This window comes from Canis lupus, chromosome 33 (genome assembly GCF_011100685.1).
Source record: "Canis lupus familiaris isolate Mischka breed German Shepherd chromosome 33, alternate assembly UU_Cfam_GSD_1.0, whole genome shotgun sequence".
Classification (NCBI taxonomy): Eukaryota; Metazoa; Chordata; class Mammalia; order Carnivora; family Canidae; genus Canis; species Canis lupus.
The window spans coordinates 12581472-12599281 of NC_049254.1; the positions used below are offsets into that span (position 1 = coordinate 12581472).

General features: G+C 37.2%; 1 long non-coding RNA gene across 11 annotated transcripts in view; it reads right to left on the minus strand.

The window, feature by feature from the left end:
• LOC102156904 overlaps positions 1-17810 on the minus strand; it is a 336233-nt gene that overhangs the window by 193250 nt on the left and 125173 nt on the right. For 10 of the 11 annotated variants that reach the window (XR_005383242.1, XR_005383243.1, XR_005383244.1 and 7 more), the window contains 2 exons: positions 6003-6069; positions 3037-3158 (listed from right to left, as the gene is read on the minus strand). This is a non-coding gene — a long non-coding RNA (uncharacterized LOC102156904). The remainder of the gene's footprint in view (positions 1-3036; positions 3159-6002; positions 6070-17810) is intronic. The other variant, XR_005383249.1, reaches the window with a different exon arrangement.

Sequence of the window (17810 nt, forward strand, 5' to 3'; positions counted from 1 at the left end):
AATTTCAAAGCATCATTCTCTTAGGTTATATACTCATTCAAATCAACACACACTCGCACACACACAAACACACACAAATGCATGTTCAGCTCTGGAGCACGCACAAGTTTTTGGCCCAGATATACTTCTGCTATCACCAGGAAGTTAAGAGATGAGATCTGAAAACCAGCTTGTAAACGTACGCTTGCCTGTAGTAAATCTTTAGCTACCAGAGCTACAATTGCTAGCATGTGTGAGATTCCTCGTTTTCTTGTATAACCAAGGGACTAGTAAATAATATGATGTTTTTAAAAAATGATATCCTGCTACTAGGGGAAAGCACAATTCGGCTGCAACATATGGTTCTGGAGGGCTACAGCCTCGTAAATGGGGCTGAGGAAAGAAAAGCAATTCTGGGAAGGTGGTTGTAGCTAAAGAGAAGGCCCTGGTGACAACCATCTACATAACTGACTGCAGTAAAGCATGAAGCTCCATTTTCCAAAGCTGATTAGAAAGAAGATTTATTAAGAACCTATGATGATCTGGGGACCAGTGTAACACAAATAGACAAGGCATGGTTCCTGCACCTTGAAAGGCTGCCAAGAGGCAGCAGAGCTGGGTGGACCCAGAAGCAAATACATTCCAAAATTCACAGTCAGTCATGAAAACCTAAAGAAATCAGAAGTTCTTGAATTTTTCAATAAAATAGCATCAATTGTCTGAAAAATAATTTTTTTTAATTTTATGGTTTTTTTTAACGATTTACTTATTTATTTATTCAGAGAGAGCGAGAGAGAGGCAGAGACACAAGCAGAGGGAGAAGCAGGCTCCATGCAGGAAGCCCGATGTGGGACCCGATCCCAGATCTCCAGGATCACACCCCAGGCTGCAGGCGGCACTAAACCGCTGCGCCACCTGGGCTGCCCTCTGAAAAATAATTTTAAAACAGGCTGTCCAGCTTAAAAATAAATATTGAGTCCTTCCTAGATGCCAGATATTGTGCTCATCTGATGATGAAAGTGATAACAATCACAGCAATAATAACAACAGCAATAATAATAAAGATGATCATAAAGGAGTGTTGGAGAAACCACATAACACTTCCTGAATTGAGGAAAGTCTCAGGATAGAGGGCAGGGGAGAAATAACTAAACACTATAATGTATACTTTTGTAATCTTGTGTGCAGTGCTCTGAGAGCAGAGAACAGTGAATATTTACTTCTCCTAGTCTTTGGGAAAGACTCCAGGAAGACAAGGACAGTTCAGGAGGACTGTGAAATGCCAGTAGGAGTCTGCCAACACAAGGTTGGTGGGAGAAAGAGGATTATCAGGGAGGAGGAACATTTAAATTCGAATATTCACACAAATTCTTTGCGTGACCCTTGACTTCATACCTAAGCATGACTATAACAGCATGTTAATCAGGAGTATAGTCTCAAAAGTCAAATTGTCTCTATTCATGTCTAACTGTGTGACTTTGGACAAGTTACTTAGCCTGCCTGTCTCAGTTTCCCCATCTGCAAAGTGGGGAAAAGATCCTCATCTGAGGATCATTGTAAGAACTGAATAGTACTTAATATTAAGTATTTAGAATTTTGACATATGACTAACGTTTAGTAAATATCAGCTGTTGGTTCGGTTTGACTTCTGTGTCTTTTTTAGGTAAAGCTAGAGCCATTACCAGTATATGGTGAACAAAACAGCAAAATAATCATCCTCTGCCGCTGCCCCAGTCCCAGTATGTTAGGAAGCCTGTCTGTTGCTGGTTTCTGGAGGGCAAGATGTTGGTGCTACTGTGTGAAAAATAAAGCATCATACCCTTTAAGTCTGCTTCTTTCCCACTCACATTCCCCATTAGACTTCTCTCGTCTTTACAATTATCCAATGAGGAAAGTAGTGTTATTATCTCCACTTTACAAATGAGGGCTGAGGCTTAGAGAGAAAATAATTCAGCAAGTTCAAGAGCCGCTTACTTGTGAAGCCATGATTAAAATTTAGGGTGTTTTAACTGGGGAAACCAATTACTAACCACTTTACTGAAATGTCCTAAGATAGAGTTTCATCCAGACTAATCACCCCTCAAGGACTGAAGCATCAAAGGAGCCCAGATTCCATTTCCAGGAGGGGTTGAAAGGGGGGTGTCTAGGAATTCTGAAAGCCTCCCCTAACTAAAATCCTAAAATGCTGGATTGAAAAACATATTGGTGAACTTGTCACCAAAGGAAGGAATCTGCAGAGAGCAAAAAGTATGTGAAAGCAGGGATACTCAGAGATAAATGATCCATGAAAAGAGTTTTCAACAAGAAAATTTCTATTGACTCTTGGGGACTTTGAGCTACTATTTCAATGGCTACATAGTGCAGGTGACAGAGGTAAAGACTAAAGTTCACTAAACATGAGTAGCCTAAAAAAAAAAAAAAAAAAAAAAAAAAAACATGAGTAGCCTAAGAAATGATTTCTACATATAACTAAGACCCTTAAAAGGAATCAGGAAAGGGGATCCCTGGGTGGCTCAGCGGTTTAGTGCCCGCCTTTGGCCCAGGGTATGATCCTGGAGACCTGGGATCGAGTCCCGCATCCGGCTCCCTGCATGGAGCCTGCTTCTCCCTCTGCCTGTGTCTCTGCCTCTCTCTCTCTCTCTCTCTCTCTCTCTCCCCCTGTGTGTGTGTCTCTCATGAATAAATAAATAAAATCTTAAAAAAAAAAAAAGGAATCAGGAAAGAAATAAGAGGAAGAGGAGCCCATCTGCCATGGCTATGACATCACTCTATAATCCACAGCACCTCATTCTCACTGCAATGATCTCTTTCCATCTTATTTTTGTTAATTGCAGATATACCTCAGAGATACGATGGGTCATGTTCCAGACCATGGCAACAAAGTGAATATCAAAAGAAAGGCAGTCAAACAAAAGTTTTGGTTTCCTAGTGCATGAAAGAGTTATGTTTACCTTCCACTGTAGTCTGTTCAGTGTTCAACAACATTATGTCTTGAAAAACAATGTAGATACCCTAATTAAAAATTACTTTATAACTGAAAAATGGCCTTTTTATTACCATCATCTGGCCTTTCAGTAAATCATAATCTTTTTGTTTGCAGAGGGTCTTTGCCTCGATGTTGATGGCTGTTGACTGATCAGGGTGGCAGTTGTTGAAGGCTGAAGTGGTTGTGGCGATTTCTGAAAATAAAACAACAATAAAGTTTGCCGCATCAATTGACTCTTGCTTTCACAAACAATTTCTCTGTACCACGTGATGCTGTTCGATAGCATTTTACCCACAGTAGAACTTCTTTCAAAATTGGAGGCAATCCTCTCAAACCCTGCTGCTGCTTTATCAACCAAGTTTATGAACTATTCCAAATCCTTTGTCATTTCAATTATCTTCACAGCATCTTCACCAGGAGCACTTTCCCATCTCAAGAAACCACTTTCTTTTCTCATCCATAGGAAGCATCTCTTCAACCATGGATTTTTATCATGGTGTTGAGGCAGTTCAGTCACGTCTTTTTTTTTTTTTTTAAGATTTATTTATTTACTGAGAGAAAGAGAGGAGGATGGGGAGAGGAAGAGGGAGAGAGAATCTTCAGCAGACTCCGCACTGAGCAAGGAGGCCAAAATGGGCTCGCATGATCCCAAAATCATGACCTGAGCTGAAATCAAGAGTCAAATGCTTAACCGAGTCACCCAGGCACTCTAGTTCAGTCACATTTTTTAGGCTCCACTTCTAATTCTAGTCTTCTTGCTGTTTTCACCACATCTCCAGTTATTTCCTCCACTGAAATCTTGAATCCATGAAAATTATCCATGAGGGATCAAATTCTTCCAAACTCCTATTCTTGTCGATATTTTGACATTATCTCATGAATCATGAATGTTCTTAATGGTATCTGAAATGGTGAACCTTTTGCAGAAGGTTTTCATTGACTTTGCCCAGATCCATCAGAGGAATCACAATCTATGGCAGCTAAGGCTTTAGGAAACGTGTTTCTTAAATAGTAAGAATTGAAAGGTGAAAATACTTGATCAGGCTTCAGGATGGATGTTGCGTTGGCAGGCACGAAAGCAACGTTAATCTCATTGTCCATCTCCATCAAAGCACTTGCATGACCAGATGCATCAACAATGAGCAGTTACTTTTTAAAAATAATCTTTTTTTTTTTTTTTCTGAGCAGTAGGTTCCAACGGTGGGCTGAAAGTATTCAGTAAACCATGTTTTAAACAGCTGTGCTTCATCCAGGCTTTGTTGTTCCATTTCTAGAGCACCGAAAAAGTAGATTTAGCATAATTCTTAAGGGCTGTAGATTTTCAGAATGGGAAATGAGCACTGGCTTCAACCTAAGTCACCAGCTGCCTTAGCCCCTAACAAGAGAATCAGCTTGTCCTTTGAAGCCAGGCACTGACTTCTCCTCCCTCACTATGAAAGTCCTAGATGTCATCTTCTTCTAACAGAGGCCATTTTATCTCCATTGAGGGTAGTCACCTTCATTAATTATCTTCTGGATAACTTGCTGCAGCTTCTACATCAATTAGCACTTGCTGCTTCACATGGTACTTTTATGTTACAGAGATGGCTTCTTTCCTTGAACCTCATGACCAACCTCTGCTGGCTTCATACGGTTTCCTGCAGCTTCCCTGCCTCTTTCAGCCTTCCTAGAATTGAAGAGAGTTAGGGCCTTGCTCTGGATTAGGCTACTTGGCTGTTTGGTTCAGAGGCCTAGTGCTCGGCCTATGTTGTCTTTCAACATGCCTTCCTCATTCAGCTTAATTATTTCTAGCTTTTGATTTAGAGGAAGAGATGTGTGACTCTTTCGTTTGAACACTTAGCAGCCATTGTAGGGTTACTAATTGGCCTAATTTCAATATTATTGTGTCTCAGGGAATAGGGAGCCTGAGGAGAGGGACAGAGGCAGGGGAATAGTCAGAACATATACAACATTTACCGATAGGTTTGCCATCTTACGTGGGCACAGCCCGTGGCCGCCTAAAATGGTTATATAGTAACATCAAATCACGGATCAGTCATCATAAAAAGTATAATAATAATGAAAATGTTTGAAAATCATGAGCATTACCAAAATGTGACCCAGACATGCACAGAGCCAATGCTATTGGGGAAAAATGCACTGATAGACTCGCTTGATCACGGGGTTATCACAAAACTTCAATTTGTAAAAAAAAAAAAAAATGCAGTATCTTCAAATTGCAATAAAGCAAAGAGCAATAAAACAAGGTATGCCTCATATGTCAATTAAATCTCAATGAAGCTAAAAAAAAATCTCAATAAAGCTGGAAAAAATCCCCACAAAACATAAGTTAAAAACGTAATACAATATGCTGGATGGCAATTATCAGATGTGTCCCAGACACCAATCGAGAAGCTGCCAAGACAGGGTCGATGGTGAAGATATGCTCTTTCCCTTTGTCCCTGAGTTGTAGAATGTAGATCTCATGGCAATCAAAGTCACACAGCAAAAGAAATCTATTCAATTAATTACAAAGGGATACTAAGGTATATCAGAGCCCGAAGCCCAGAGATGCACATACAAACCTAGAGGCATTGAAATATCACATCTATTTCAGATGGTCACCGGAAAAAAATAATACATATACTAATGAATAAACAGCTGGTAGATTTTGAGAGTAAACTATCGCTCTGTGACTATAAAGTAACTCTGAAACAGACACTGTCTTCCAGTATTTCATAGGACAAAAGAAAAAAATTGTGTCTAAAACTCTACATCCATAGAAAACCTTCCCTTCAACTATGATTTCTATCTTTCTTTCATACATTTATAAAATATATGTTACCACTGTCCAGAAATGAATGAGTTATAAAGGTTTTTGCTCCAAAGATATAATTGAGCTTCACATAAGACTTGACTCATTCATTTAAAAAATTTTTTTCATTCAAACTTAAAACTACTGAAATTATTGATGGTGGCTCTCTCAGAAGGAAGATGTCAGAAAGAAACCAGAAAAAAAAAAAAAAAAAAAGAAACCTAGTGTCTCTGAGACTCCTACCTGATGGGTAATTGAGTTGCAAACCCTTTAGCTATGCTGTTATCATTCCAGCGAATTCAGTCTGCATCTGTGAGTGGAGAAGAGCCTTTGTCAGATATAGTTTCAAAGACCTCAGACCAAATATATGTAATTATTTTCTATCCCCTGAACATTTTTTCTTAGAAGGAAGTAATAACCAAATGCCTAAGAAAAAGACCCAGGTAAAAAGAAATCCATTTCATGTTCCAATTATCCAGGTTGAAGAAGAAAGTATAACTTTTAAATTACATGTGATAGAGCAATACTTCTGTTATAAGAAACGAAATATCAAGTATAAGGAGGACTTTCATTAACTGAAATAACAAAGGTGGTTTTATTCCCTATTACTCTATTATTCCCTATATATAAATGAATATATATGAATATGTGTCGAGCATATATGAAGACATATGTATGTATATATAAACATGCATGTAAGAGAGATTTTGGGTAGTACGAGGGGCTGCAAACAAGCGCTCCTAAAAACTCTTAATAAGTTTCTATGTTGATTCAAACCTGCTAGTATATATTTGTAGAGCAGTCCATGACTTGAATTCTTTTTCCATGTGTTGGGTGTCAGTTGTGAGTCACCATCTCTGTTTACAAGGTGGCTTTAAGCAAGTGTCTCACTTACAAGCACACTCTACTCATATGCAAGCGTTCAGCATTCCTCTCCTCAGTCGTATAAAAAAAAAAAAAAAAGTACTTATCCGAAGATGAATTTCCATTCAGCTTGAAATGCTTTGCTGTTTCTCACTTCCCTCGTTAGTGCCAAGTGATTGGCAAGTTACCCTCCAGACAGGGCACCGTCTTCTATGTGTCGATTTAGGACTAAGTGCCCAATAAAGCATAGCCAAAAGGAAATATATAAATCTGTTTTGAAATTCAATAAATTTATAAGCCATGCTACTCACCAAGGCCTGTGGGAGCATATACATCATAAAACACCACTGTAAAGCTATAAATATTTCAAGCAGTTAGTAACGGCTGAAAGCACATCCCTGAAAGCCTGGTTAAAGATGGGCAATGCACGATGCCCTAGTCAGAGCTGGTGCAAGGTCCTTCCAGCAGTCTGTTTTTCTAGGCAAATGAAAAGGCACAGCCCCAGCTGGCACTTAAGGCTCCTTTATTTCAGGTCACAGAGGTGCTGAAATTGTCTCAAGTTCAAGCCCGGTTCTGTTGATTGCCTCTCATCATCTTTCCTTCTGCCCACCCACTCTGTGGGTTCTGTTTCACACCAGCTCACATACAAGCAAGAAATGAGCTGTGCGGGCGATGGGGTAGGAGAGCTGAGGTTGGCACATGGAACAACTGGCCCGCCGTTGCCTTGGGTTACTGTGTCTGGGCCTTGGCTTTCCATCTGCAGAAACCCCATTCAACCCCCTTTTTATTCTTGGATACCATTGTGTTTTATTTCACTAATATATCCTCTCTGTTTTTTTTGTTTTTTAAGATTTTATTTATTCATGAGAGACACAGAGAGAGAGAGAAGAGAGGGAGGGAGGCAGAGACAGAGGCAGAGGGAGAAGCAGGCTCCACGCAGGGAGCTGGAGGTGGGACTCAATCTGGGGACTCCAGGATCAGGCCCTGGGCTGAAAGCAGGTGCTAAACCACTGAACCACCCAGGGATCCCATTCTCTCTGTATTTTTTTTTCCTGCTGCCATATTTGGATATAGATATAGACTGTATCCTAATATGGGCATTTTTGGGTTTAGCTGCTTTCTATGAGTATACAGTATTTAACACATCAAATATTTTATCATGACTGAAAAGATCAAAGCTCAGGTCATGGTAGTTTTGTAAATTTTGTCCATTCTCCCATCACTGATTTGAAAGTTATATATTTTCCTTTAGCACATTATTCTAGCGTCATTTAGCCTATCAATGCCTTTTGGGGGCTTTTCTAAATATTTTGGTACACATTCAACAAAATCTAAAGTAAAGTATTTTACTTTATTTTCTCTCTGAGTAAAACAAACCTCTGACAGCATTTTAACTTCATTTAATCCCTCCCACTGTACACATCATTTTGGTCAAATATTTTTTTACCCCACAAATTATATATTATTGTTTTATATCATTATTGTTTGTTAAGATTTAATCAAATAAATATTGTGATATTTATTCATTATTATTCATTCTTGAATCTTGCACCTTCCTTCTGATATCTTTTTCCAAAAGCACCCCCTTTAGAAATGACTCTAGTGAAAGTTTTCTGGTGGAAAACTCTAATTTTGTCTAAATATATTATAAAAATTATATATTTTCCCTTCTTTCAGCTCTTTAACAGATTATTTCTCATTTTTGTTGCTATCATTAATATTAAAAAGTTAAGTGACTCTCAAACAGCAATTTCCTCTGATTGCTTCTAAATAGGCTTTGTTTCTGGTCACCTGCCTTTCACAATATTGTCTGCTGATGGTCCTCTTTTTCTTCATAGGACACAAAATCTTGAATCTGATTATTGGTGGTTTTCACCAGTTTTGCGTTATCTTAGCTGCTATTTTTTCCAAAATGGCTTTTCTCTCTTTCAATCTGTTGGATCTTCCCAACTTTTCCTCTCTTTCTTTATCTCACTTTTGCATTTCTTTTTTGTCTTTCTGTGTTACTTTCATCTTTAGATATTTCTTCCAACTTACTGGTGTCACATTCACCTCCATTTTACTATGCCATGGGACATATTTTTGTGGATACATAAGTATTTCTGCTGGGAAAATACCAGGGGTGGAATTGTGGAGTCAGAGGTAAGGTAAATAGCTGTGTGAGAAACTAATTCCCTGCCCAAGTATTTGTACCATTTTATATTCCCATAAGTAATCTCTGAGAGTTCCGTAGCTTCTCCACCATATAACACTTAATATTGTCAGTACATTTTATGTTAGCCATTCTAGTAATTTAATATTGTATTTTCATTATGATTTTAATATATGGTTCTCTGATACCCAATAACATTAGCTTGTCTTGTGCATATTTACATTGTTTTTATCTTTTTTTGATAAGTGCCTGTTGAAATCATTTGCTTATTATTATTGCATTATTTGTCTTTTCATCATTGTATTACGATGTTCTTTATAAGTCCTGATATTACTTTACTGTTAGATATATATAGTACATATTTTCACCCAATGTTGACACATCTTTTCATTTCCTTAACATTGTCTTTTGAAAAGCAGAGTATTTTTTATTTTTATTAAGACCAATTTATCATTCAAAAAAAAATAATGCACTTTGTACCCTTAGCAATCTGTCGATTTTATTCTTTTGTAATTCTGTTATGGCTAGTTGAGTTCTTTGAATTTCCTATTTTCTAAAAAACACAACTATTATTTTATGCCCCTCAAAAAAGCCTGCTTTAATTTTGACATAGGTAAGTTTTAAATCTACGAATCAATTAATGATTAACACAATAATAACATTGACTCTTTTAACCTATGAACATTGCATATCTCTTCATTTATTTAAGTATTCTCAGTAATGTGCTGATAAATGTTTAAAATCAGCTGTTTAGGAATACATAGCTCTCATGTGCAGAATTTGCTGATTTCTATGGTATAAATACTCCTAGCATGACTCATCTTTAGTTACCAATGTGATGTGATTGAACAGGAAGTTGGGAAAGTGGGCTCCAATGTACGATCAAGGCTTCATTACTCTGGTGTGGTGATCTTGCAAATTGTTAAATTTATTTTCCTAAAAGTTTTATGTCTTTTGAGGCTAGCATAAATGGGATATATAATTTCACTTTCCAAATGTTTGCTTCCAGAATAACTGGAATACTATTTATGCTTACATTGCTCTGTGTTCTGTTACTTTGCTTTATTCACTTACTAATTCTAGTAGGTTTTTTCTGTAAATTCCTAAGGTTTCTTTAGGTATAAAATGATGACATTATATATGAATAGAGATATTTTTATGACTTTTATGCCATTTTCAGCTCTAGGATTTTGATTTTTCTTGCTACCATTAATACACAAAATTTGTCATTTTTATCTATCCAAGAGTAGAGCCAATAAAAGCTATCCTATTATTTAAATTAATAAAAGCTATCCCATTATTTAAATTAAATTTTATCCTTTTTTTGAATATAATACAGGTAGTATAAATTCTGATCCCAAAACACCTGAGTTAAAATTTACCATTAGGAATTCCCAAAGAAGACATTATTTTTAAAAATATTTTAGTGATTTTTTAGTATATTCATTATGTTGTGCACTCATCATTGTTATCTAATTTTAGAACATTTCCATTACTCCAGAAAGAGAAGCTCTCCCTACTCGCAGTTAGTCTCAATTTCCCTCTCCGTATATCCCAAAATATTTGCCTATTCTGGATATTTCATATAAATGGAATTATATGTGGCCTTTTGTGTCTGGCTAGTTTAGTTTAGCATACTGTATTCAAGGTTCATCTAAGTTGTAATGTATATAACAGTATTTTCATTCCTTTTTATGACTGAATAATGTTCTGTTGTATAGATATACCACATATTGCTTATCCATTCATCAGCTGATGAGCCTTTGGGTTGTTTCCACTTTGGGGGGGCGGATTATGAATAATGTTCTTATAAGCATACATGTGCAAGTTTTTGTAGACATGTTTTCAATTCTCTCAGATATACAACTAGCAGTGCAATTTCTGGGTCAGGTGATAATTTTATACAAAGCTTTTTGAGGAACTACCAAACTATTTTCCACGATGTCTACACCATTTTACATTCCCACCTGCAACGTAGGAGAGTTGATTTTTTTTTTTAAACATGATTGCTAACATTTGTTATTTTCTGTTTTGTGTTTTTACTTAGTAGCCATCTGAGTGGGTATAAAGCTGTATCTTGTGATTTTGGTTGATTGTTTTCCCTAGTAACTAAGGATATTGAGTTTGTTTTCACATGCTTGTTGGTCATTTGTACATTTTCTTTAGAGAAATGTCTATTCAAGTCCTTTGCACAATTTTTAGTTGAGCACTCTGTCTTTTAATGCTTGAGTTGTAAGAGTTCTTTATTTTGGATATTGGATCTTCATAAACAAATACTTTCTCCTATTCAGCATCTTTTTACTTCCTTAACAGTGTCCTTTGACATACTTAATTGTGATAAAGATAAATTTATATTTTTCTTTATTGTTTAAACTTTTGGCGTTATAAATTTTTTAAAAAGTGGAATAATTCAAGGTCATATGGCCTAATCCAAGGTCATTTAGATTTTCATTTGTATTTCATCTTCTAATAATTTTGTAGTTTTATTTAGTTATTTTTTTTAATTTTGTAGTTTTAACTTTTACATGTAGGTCTTGGAAGCATTTTGAGTTAATTTTTATACATGGTATGAGGAGGTTTCCAAATTCGATGTTTAACATGTGGCTCTCCACTCATTTCACCACCATTTGTTGAAAAGACTACTCACTGCCCATTGAATTATCTTAGCACTTTTGTTGAAAATAATTAAAAATAAACGTATGGATTTCTTTCTGACTCTCAATTCTTTTTTTTAGCATGGGGTTTTATTAGTTTCAGGGGTAAAATATGGTGATTCAACAATTTCATACATCACCTAGTGCTTATCATGACAAGTGCACTGCTTAATTCCCATCATCTCTTTAATCTATCCTCCCATCCATCATCCTTCTGGTAACCACTAATTTGTTCTCTACAATTAAGAGTCTGTTTCTTGATTTGTCTCTCCCTTTTTTTCTCCCCTTTACTCATTTGATTTGTTTCTTAAATTCCACATATTAGTGAAGTCATATGGTATTTGTCTTTCTCGGTGTACGATGTAAGAAAGTGATTCAGGGGCAGCCTGGGTGGCTCAGCGGTTTAGCGCCACCTTCAGCCCAGGGCCTGATCCTGGAGACCCGGCATCGAGTTCCCTGTCAGGCTTCCTGCATGGAGCCTGCTTCTCCCTCTGCCTGTGTCTCTGCTTCTCTCTCTCTCTCTCTCTCTCTCTCTCTGTCTCTCATAGATAAATAAATACAATCTTAAAAAAGAAAGTGATTCAGTTGCATTCCTTTGCATATAGCTGACCAATTTTCCTAAAACCATTTGTTGAAGAGATGTTTTTCCCATTGGATACTCCTTCCCACTTTGTTGAAGATTAATTGACCATGGAATTGTGGATTTATTTCTGGATTTTCTATTCCATTTTATTGATTTCCATGTCTGTTTTTGCCATACCGTTTTGATTACTACAGCTTTGTAATATAACTTGAAATCCAGAATTGTAATGCTTCCAGCTATGCTTTTCTTTTTCAAGGTTTCTCTGGCTATTTGGGTCTTTTGTGGTCCCATACAAATTTTAGGTTTGTTTAGTTCTGTGAAAAATGCTGTTGGTATTTTGATACGGATTGCATTAAATGTGTAGACTGCTTTGCGTAGTATAGACATTTGCACAATATTTGTTCTTTCAATCCATGAGCATGGTATTTCTTTATGTCATCTTCAGTTTCTTTCATCAGCGTTTTATAGTTTTCAGAGTACAGGTCTTTCACCACTTTGGTTAGATTTATTCCTAGATATCTTATTTTTGGTGCAATTCTAAAGAGGACTGTTTTCTTAATTTCTCTTCCTGCCGCTTCATTATTAGTGTATAGAATTCTGCACACTGATTTTGTATCCTGCAACTTTATTGAATTCACTTAGTTCTAGCCGTTTTTTGGCTGATTCTATCAGGTTTTCTATAGATAGTATCATGCCAAAGAGTGAAAGTTTTACTTCTTCTTTACTAATTTGGATGCCCTTTGTTTTTGTTATCTGATTGCTGTGGCTAGGACTTCCAGTACTATGTTGAGTAAAAGTGGTGAGACCAGACGTCTTTGTCTTGTTCCTGACCTTAGGGGAAAGGCTCTCAGGTTTTCCCCCAGTAGGATGGTATCAGCTAGAGATTTTTAAAGTTTTTTTTAAGTTTTTTTTTAAGTAAGTTTTTTTGTAAGTTAAGTTTTTTTTTAAGAAGTTTTTTTTTTTTAAGTTTTATTTTTAAGTTTTTTTTTTAAGTTTTTTTTTTAAGTAAGTTTTTTTTTTTAAGTAAGTTTTTTTTTAAGTAAGTTTTTTTTTTTTTTTTTTTTTTTTTTTTTTTTTTTTATGATAGTCACAGAGAGAGAGGCGGAGACACAGGGAGAAGCAGGCTCCATCCACCGGGAGCCTGATGTGGGATTAGATCCCGGGTCTCCAGGATCGCGCCCTGGGCCAAAGGCAGGCGCCAAACCGCTGCGCCACCCAGGGATCCCTAGAGATTTTTCATATATGGCCTTTATTATGTTGAGGTATGTTCCCTCTAAACCTACCTTATTAAGGGTTTTTCTCATGAATGGATGAGGCTTTTTTTTCTGTGTCTGTTGAAATTACTTTTTCTGCATCTATTGAAATGACCATATGGTTCTTATCCTTTCTCTTAATGATTTAATGTATCACATTGATTTGCAAATGTTGAACAAACCTTACAACCCAGGAATAAATCCCACCTGATCAGGGTGAATGATTTGTCTAACATATTGTTGGATTTGGTTTGCTTGACTTTTATTGAGGATTTTTTACATTTATGTTCATCAGAGATGTTGGCCTGTAGTTCTTTTTCTGTGCTGTCTTTATCTGGTTCTGGTATCAGAGTACTATTGGCCTCATAGAATGAATTTGGAAGTTTTCCTTCTTTTTCTATTTTTTGGAGTAGTTTGAGAATAGGTATTAATTCTACTTTAAATGTTTGATACAATTTGCCTGTTGAAGCCTTCTGGTCCTGGGTTTTTGTTTGTTGGCAATTTTTGGATTACCAATTCAATTTCTTTGCTGGTTATAGGTCTTTTCAAATTTTCTATTTCTTCCTGTTTCAGTTTTGGTAGTTTATGTTTCTAGGAATTCATTCATTTTTTGTAGGTTGGTATATAATTTTTCATAATATTCTTTTATAGTTGTTTGCATTTCCTATGGTCATTATTTTTCCTCTATCAGGTATCTTTATTTATTTGAGTCCTTTCATTTTTTTTTCTTGATACTCTGGCTCAAGGTCTATCAATTTTAATGATTTTTTTCAAAGAACTAGCTCCTGGCTTCATTAATCTGTCCTATTGGCTTTTTTAGTTTCTGTACCATTTATTTCTACTCTAATCTTTATTATTTCCTTCCTTCTTCTTGCTTTAGTTTTCGCTTGTTTTTTGTAGCTTGTATGGGTGAACGGTTAGGTTGTTTATTTGAGATTTTTCTTGCTTCTTGAGGTAGGCCTCTATCGCTACAAATTTCCTTCTTAGAACAGCTTTTGCCTCATCCTAAAGCTTTAGGCCATTGTGTTTTTATTTTCATTTGTTTCTCTGTACTTTTAACTTTTTTTCTTTTGTTTTCCTGGTTTACACATTCATTGTTTAGAAACATGTTATTTAACCTGGACATATTTGTAGACTTTCCAGATTTTTTCTTGTGGTTAGCTTCTAGTTTCATAGTGTTGTGGTTAGAAAAGATGCATGGTATGACTTCAATCTTCTTGAATTTGCTGATGCTTATTTTGTGGCCTAATATGTAATCTATTCTAGAGAATGTTCTGTGTGCCCTTGAAAAAAATATGTATTCTGCTGGATTTTTTTTAAGATTTATTTATTTATAAGTGAGAGACACATAGAATGAGACAGAGACATAGGAAGAGGGAGAAGCAAGCTCCCTGCAGGAAGCCCAATGTGGGACTCAATACCAGATCCCGGGATCACACCCTGACCCAATGGCAGACGCTCAACCACTGAGCTACCCCCTGAGTCCCTATTCTCCTATTTTAAGATGGGATATTCTGAATTTATCTGTTAAATCCATCTTTTGCAGGTGTGTCATTCAAAATCAATATTTCCTTGTTGATTTTCTTTAGATGATTTGTCCATTGATATAAGAGGGGTATTAAAGTCTCCTACTCATATTATTATTATCAATTCATCCTTTTATGTTTGTCATTAACTGTTTTATGTATTTGGGTGCTTCTATATTGGGTGCATAAATATTTACAATTGTTATGTCTTCTTGTTGGACTGTCCCTTTTATTATTATATAGTGTCTTTATCTCTAATTACAGTCTTTGTTTCAAAGTCTATTTTGTTCAATATAAGTATTGCTATTCTGACTTTCTTTTGCTATCTATTTGCGTGAGAGATGTTTCTCCATTCCCTCACTTTCAATCTGCAGGTATCTTTCAGTCTGAAGTGAAAAATCCCCTGCTAGCTTTATGGGATTTCTCTTATATGTTACTGTCTTCTTTTATCTTACTGATTAAAAAAAAATTGTCACTATACTTTGCCAATTTAATTACAATATGTCTTGGATTTGTTTTTGTGGATTTTGTTGGGGGTCCTATGTGTCTCCTGGATAACTGATCCTTTCCCCAGATTAGGGAAGTTTTCAGCTGTTATTTCTTCAAATAAATTTTCTGCCCACTTTTCTCTCTCTTCTTCTGGGACTCCTGTAATATAAATGTTATTATGTTTGATGACAGTCAGCAGGGCTCACCACTGACTCAGTGATAGAGTCACTGAGTTCCCTAAGTCTATTCTTATTTTGCATCATTCTTTTTTCTCTTTTGTTCAACTTGATTACTTTCCATTACTTTGTCTTCTGGGTCATTAATTCATTCTTGCTGTTCATTCCATCATGTGTGTTTTTCATTTTATTTATTGAGCCCCTTATCTCTATGTTATTCCTTATCGCCATGTTAAAGGTCTCACTCATGTTTTTCACTTTTTTCTCTAGTCCAATGAGTATCCTTATGATCATTGCTTTAAATACTCCATCAGGCATGTTACCTATATCTCTTTCCCTTCAATCTCTGGCCACATTCTTGCCTCATTCTTTCATTTGGGATAAATTTCTCTGTCTCCTCATTTTGTCTAAGTTTCTGTGTTAAGAAAGTCTGCTGTCTTGAGGGTAATGGCCTTATGAAGAGGTCCTATAGTGCCCTGCTATGTCATGTCTCCTATTCCCCTGAGCCTGGTACTTCCAGAAACGTCTCCTATGTGTGCTGCATGTGCTCTGCTGTTTTGTCCTGGCCACTTTATCCTTAAGTGCAATCATCTGTTGAGGCTCTCTTTGCCTGTTTGAGCAGTATTTGGTCTCTGACCTGAATGTATCATGTTTTAACTGGGTGTGCTCTGGTCTGCTTGTAAAATGAGACCTGTCACCACTGACAGAATGAAGGCTTTGCAAAACTCCTGAGTCAAGAGACATGATGTGACCAAGGTATTTGGGCCTGTTTTCTAGGGGTGGGTACCTCCTGTGCAGGGACTGAGGCAAGCAAGACAGTGAAGGGCAGATCCACTAGAGTGCAGGGGGCAGGGCTTGCTAAAAGCAAGTTAGGCAGCCAGCGTTGGCACTGCTCCGGTTCCTATAGGTGGCTCTGTGTTTAGGCTGAAGGGTGGCGGGGGGTTAGAGGGAAATGGTGCCAGTTGGTTCCTCTGTTCCTGGAGGGATCTCTCTTTACATGCCGTCTCTCTGGGATGCACTCCGAGATGAGCAAATATCCACCCTACTGTGTACTCCAGGCACTCTTCAGATCTGCTTCCACACTGTATGTGTATGTATTGTCTCCCTGCCCTCTCTCCGAGAGCACAGCGTCCTCCCAGCTCTACCCCAGCCAAGCCCAGTGACCTTTAAAACTCCAGGCGGTAAGCCCTGTTGGTTGCCAGAAGTCATAAAATTCAGCCCCTCTCACTTTCCAAGCCAATTGCTATGGAGCTTCATTTTCCCCCATCTGCTTCTGTGTGTGTTAGCCCTTCTCTGTGACCGGGCTCCCTCCTCGCCACAGCAGCCTTGATCGTTTTCTCTCCCAAACCACATCTCCAAACTTCCTGCCTTCTTTGATATGGCCTCTTCTCTACCTCTAGTTGTGGGATTTGTTCTTCCAATCTTCAAGTAAATTTCTGGGGTATTTAGGATGTTTTGATAGTTATCCAGTTGTACTCATGGGATGAGGTGAGCTGGGTCCTCCTACTCCACCTCCATCTTACAACTCTTGGACTCTCAATTCTAATCACTTGCTCTATATGTCAATCCTTGAGCCAGCACCACCCTGTTTTATTGCTAAAGCATTGTAGTAAGTCATGCAATCAAGAATATGAGTCCTCCAAATGTTCCTTTTCAAGACTGTTTTGGCTATTGTGTGTTGGAAAAGACATATACTTTAAACAAATTCTTTCTGTTTGGGCACCTGGGTGGCCCAGTCAGTTGAGCATCCGACTCTGGGTTTTCGTTCAGGACATGATCTCAGGGTTGTCAGTTTGAGCCGTGTTGGGCTCTACGCCCAGCGGGCAAGTCTGCTTGAGGTTCTCTCTCTCTCTCTCTCTCTTCTTCTGCTGCACCCCCTGCTCATGTTTTCTCTTTATTTCTCTTTCTCTCTAAAATAAATAAATAAATCTTAAAACAACAACCACCTTTCTGTTCTCTTGAAACAGACCAAGACTGGAATATATTTCCATTAGCTTTGTTTGAGTACTGTTTTGTCCTAGCTAACTCAACCAAAAGTGCCCTTCTGTGGGTTATCTCTGACCCCAATTGGGCCCAAGACATTTTGCCTCTTCCCTGGCATATAGCCTTTTTAACACCCATGCCATACATTTATGAGAAATCAATAGCATACATCATACTTAATGATGAAAGACAAAATGGTTCCACTATCCAGTTTCCCAAGGCAGCTGTAATATATATCTATAAACTTGGTGGCTTGAAACCACAGAGATATATTCTCTCATAGTTCTAAAAGTCAGAAGCCTGTAATCAACATGTGAACAAGGTCATGCTCCGTCTGAAGGTTCTAAGAAGAAACCTTTCCTGCCTCTTTC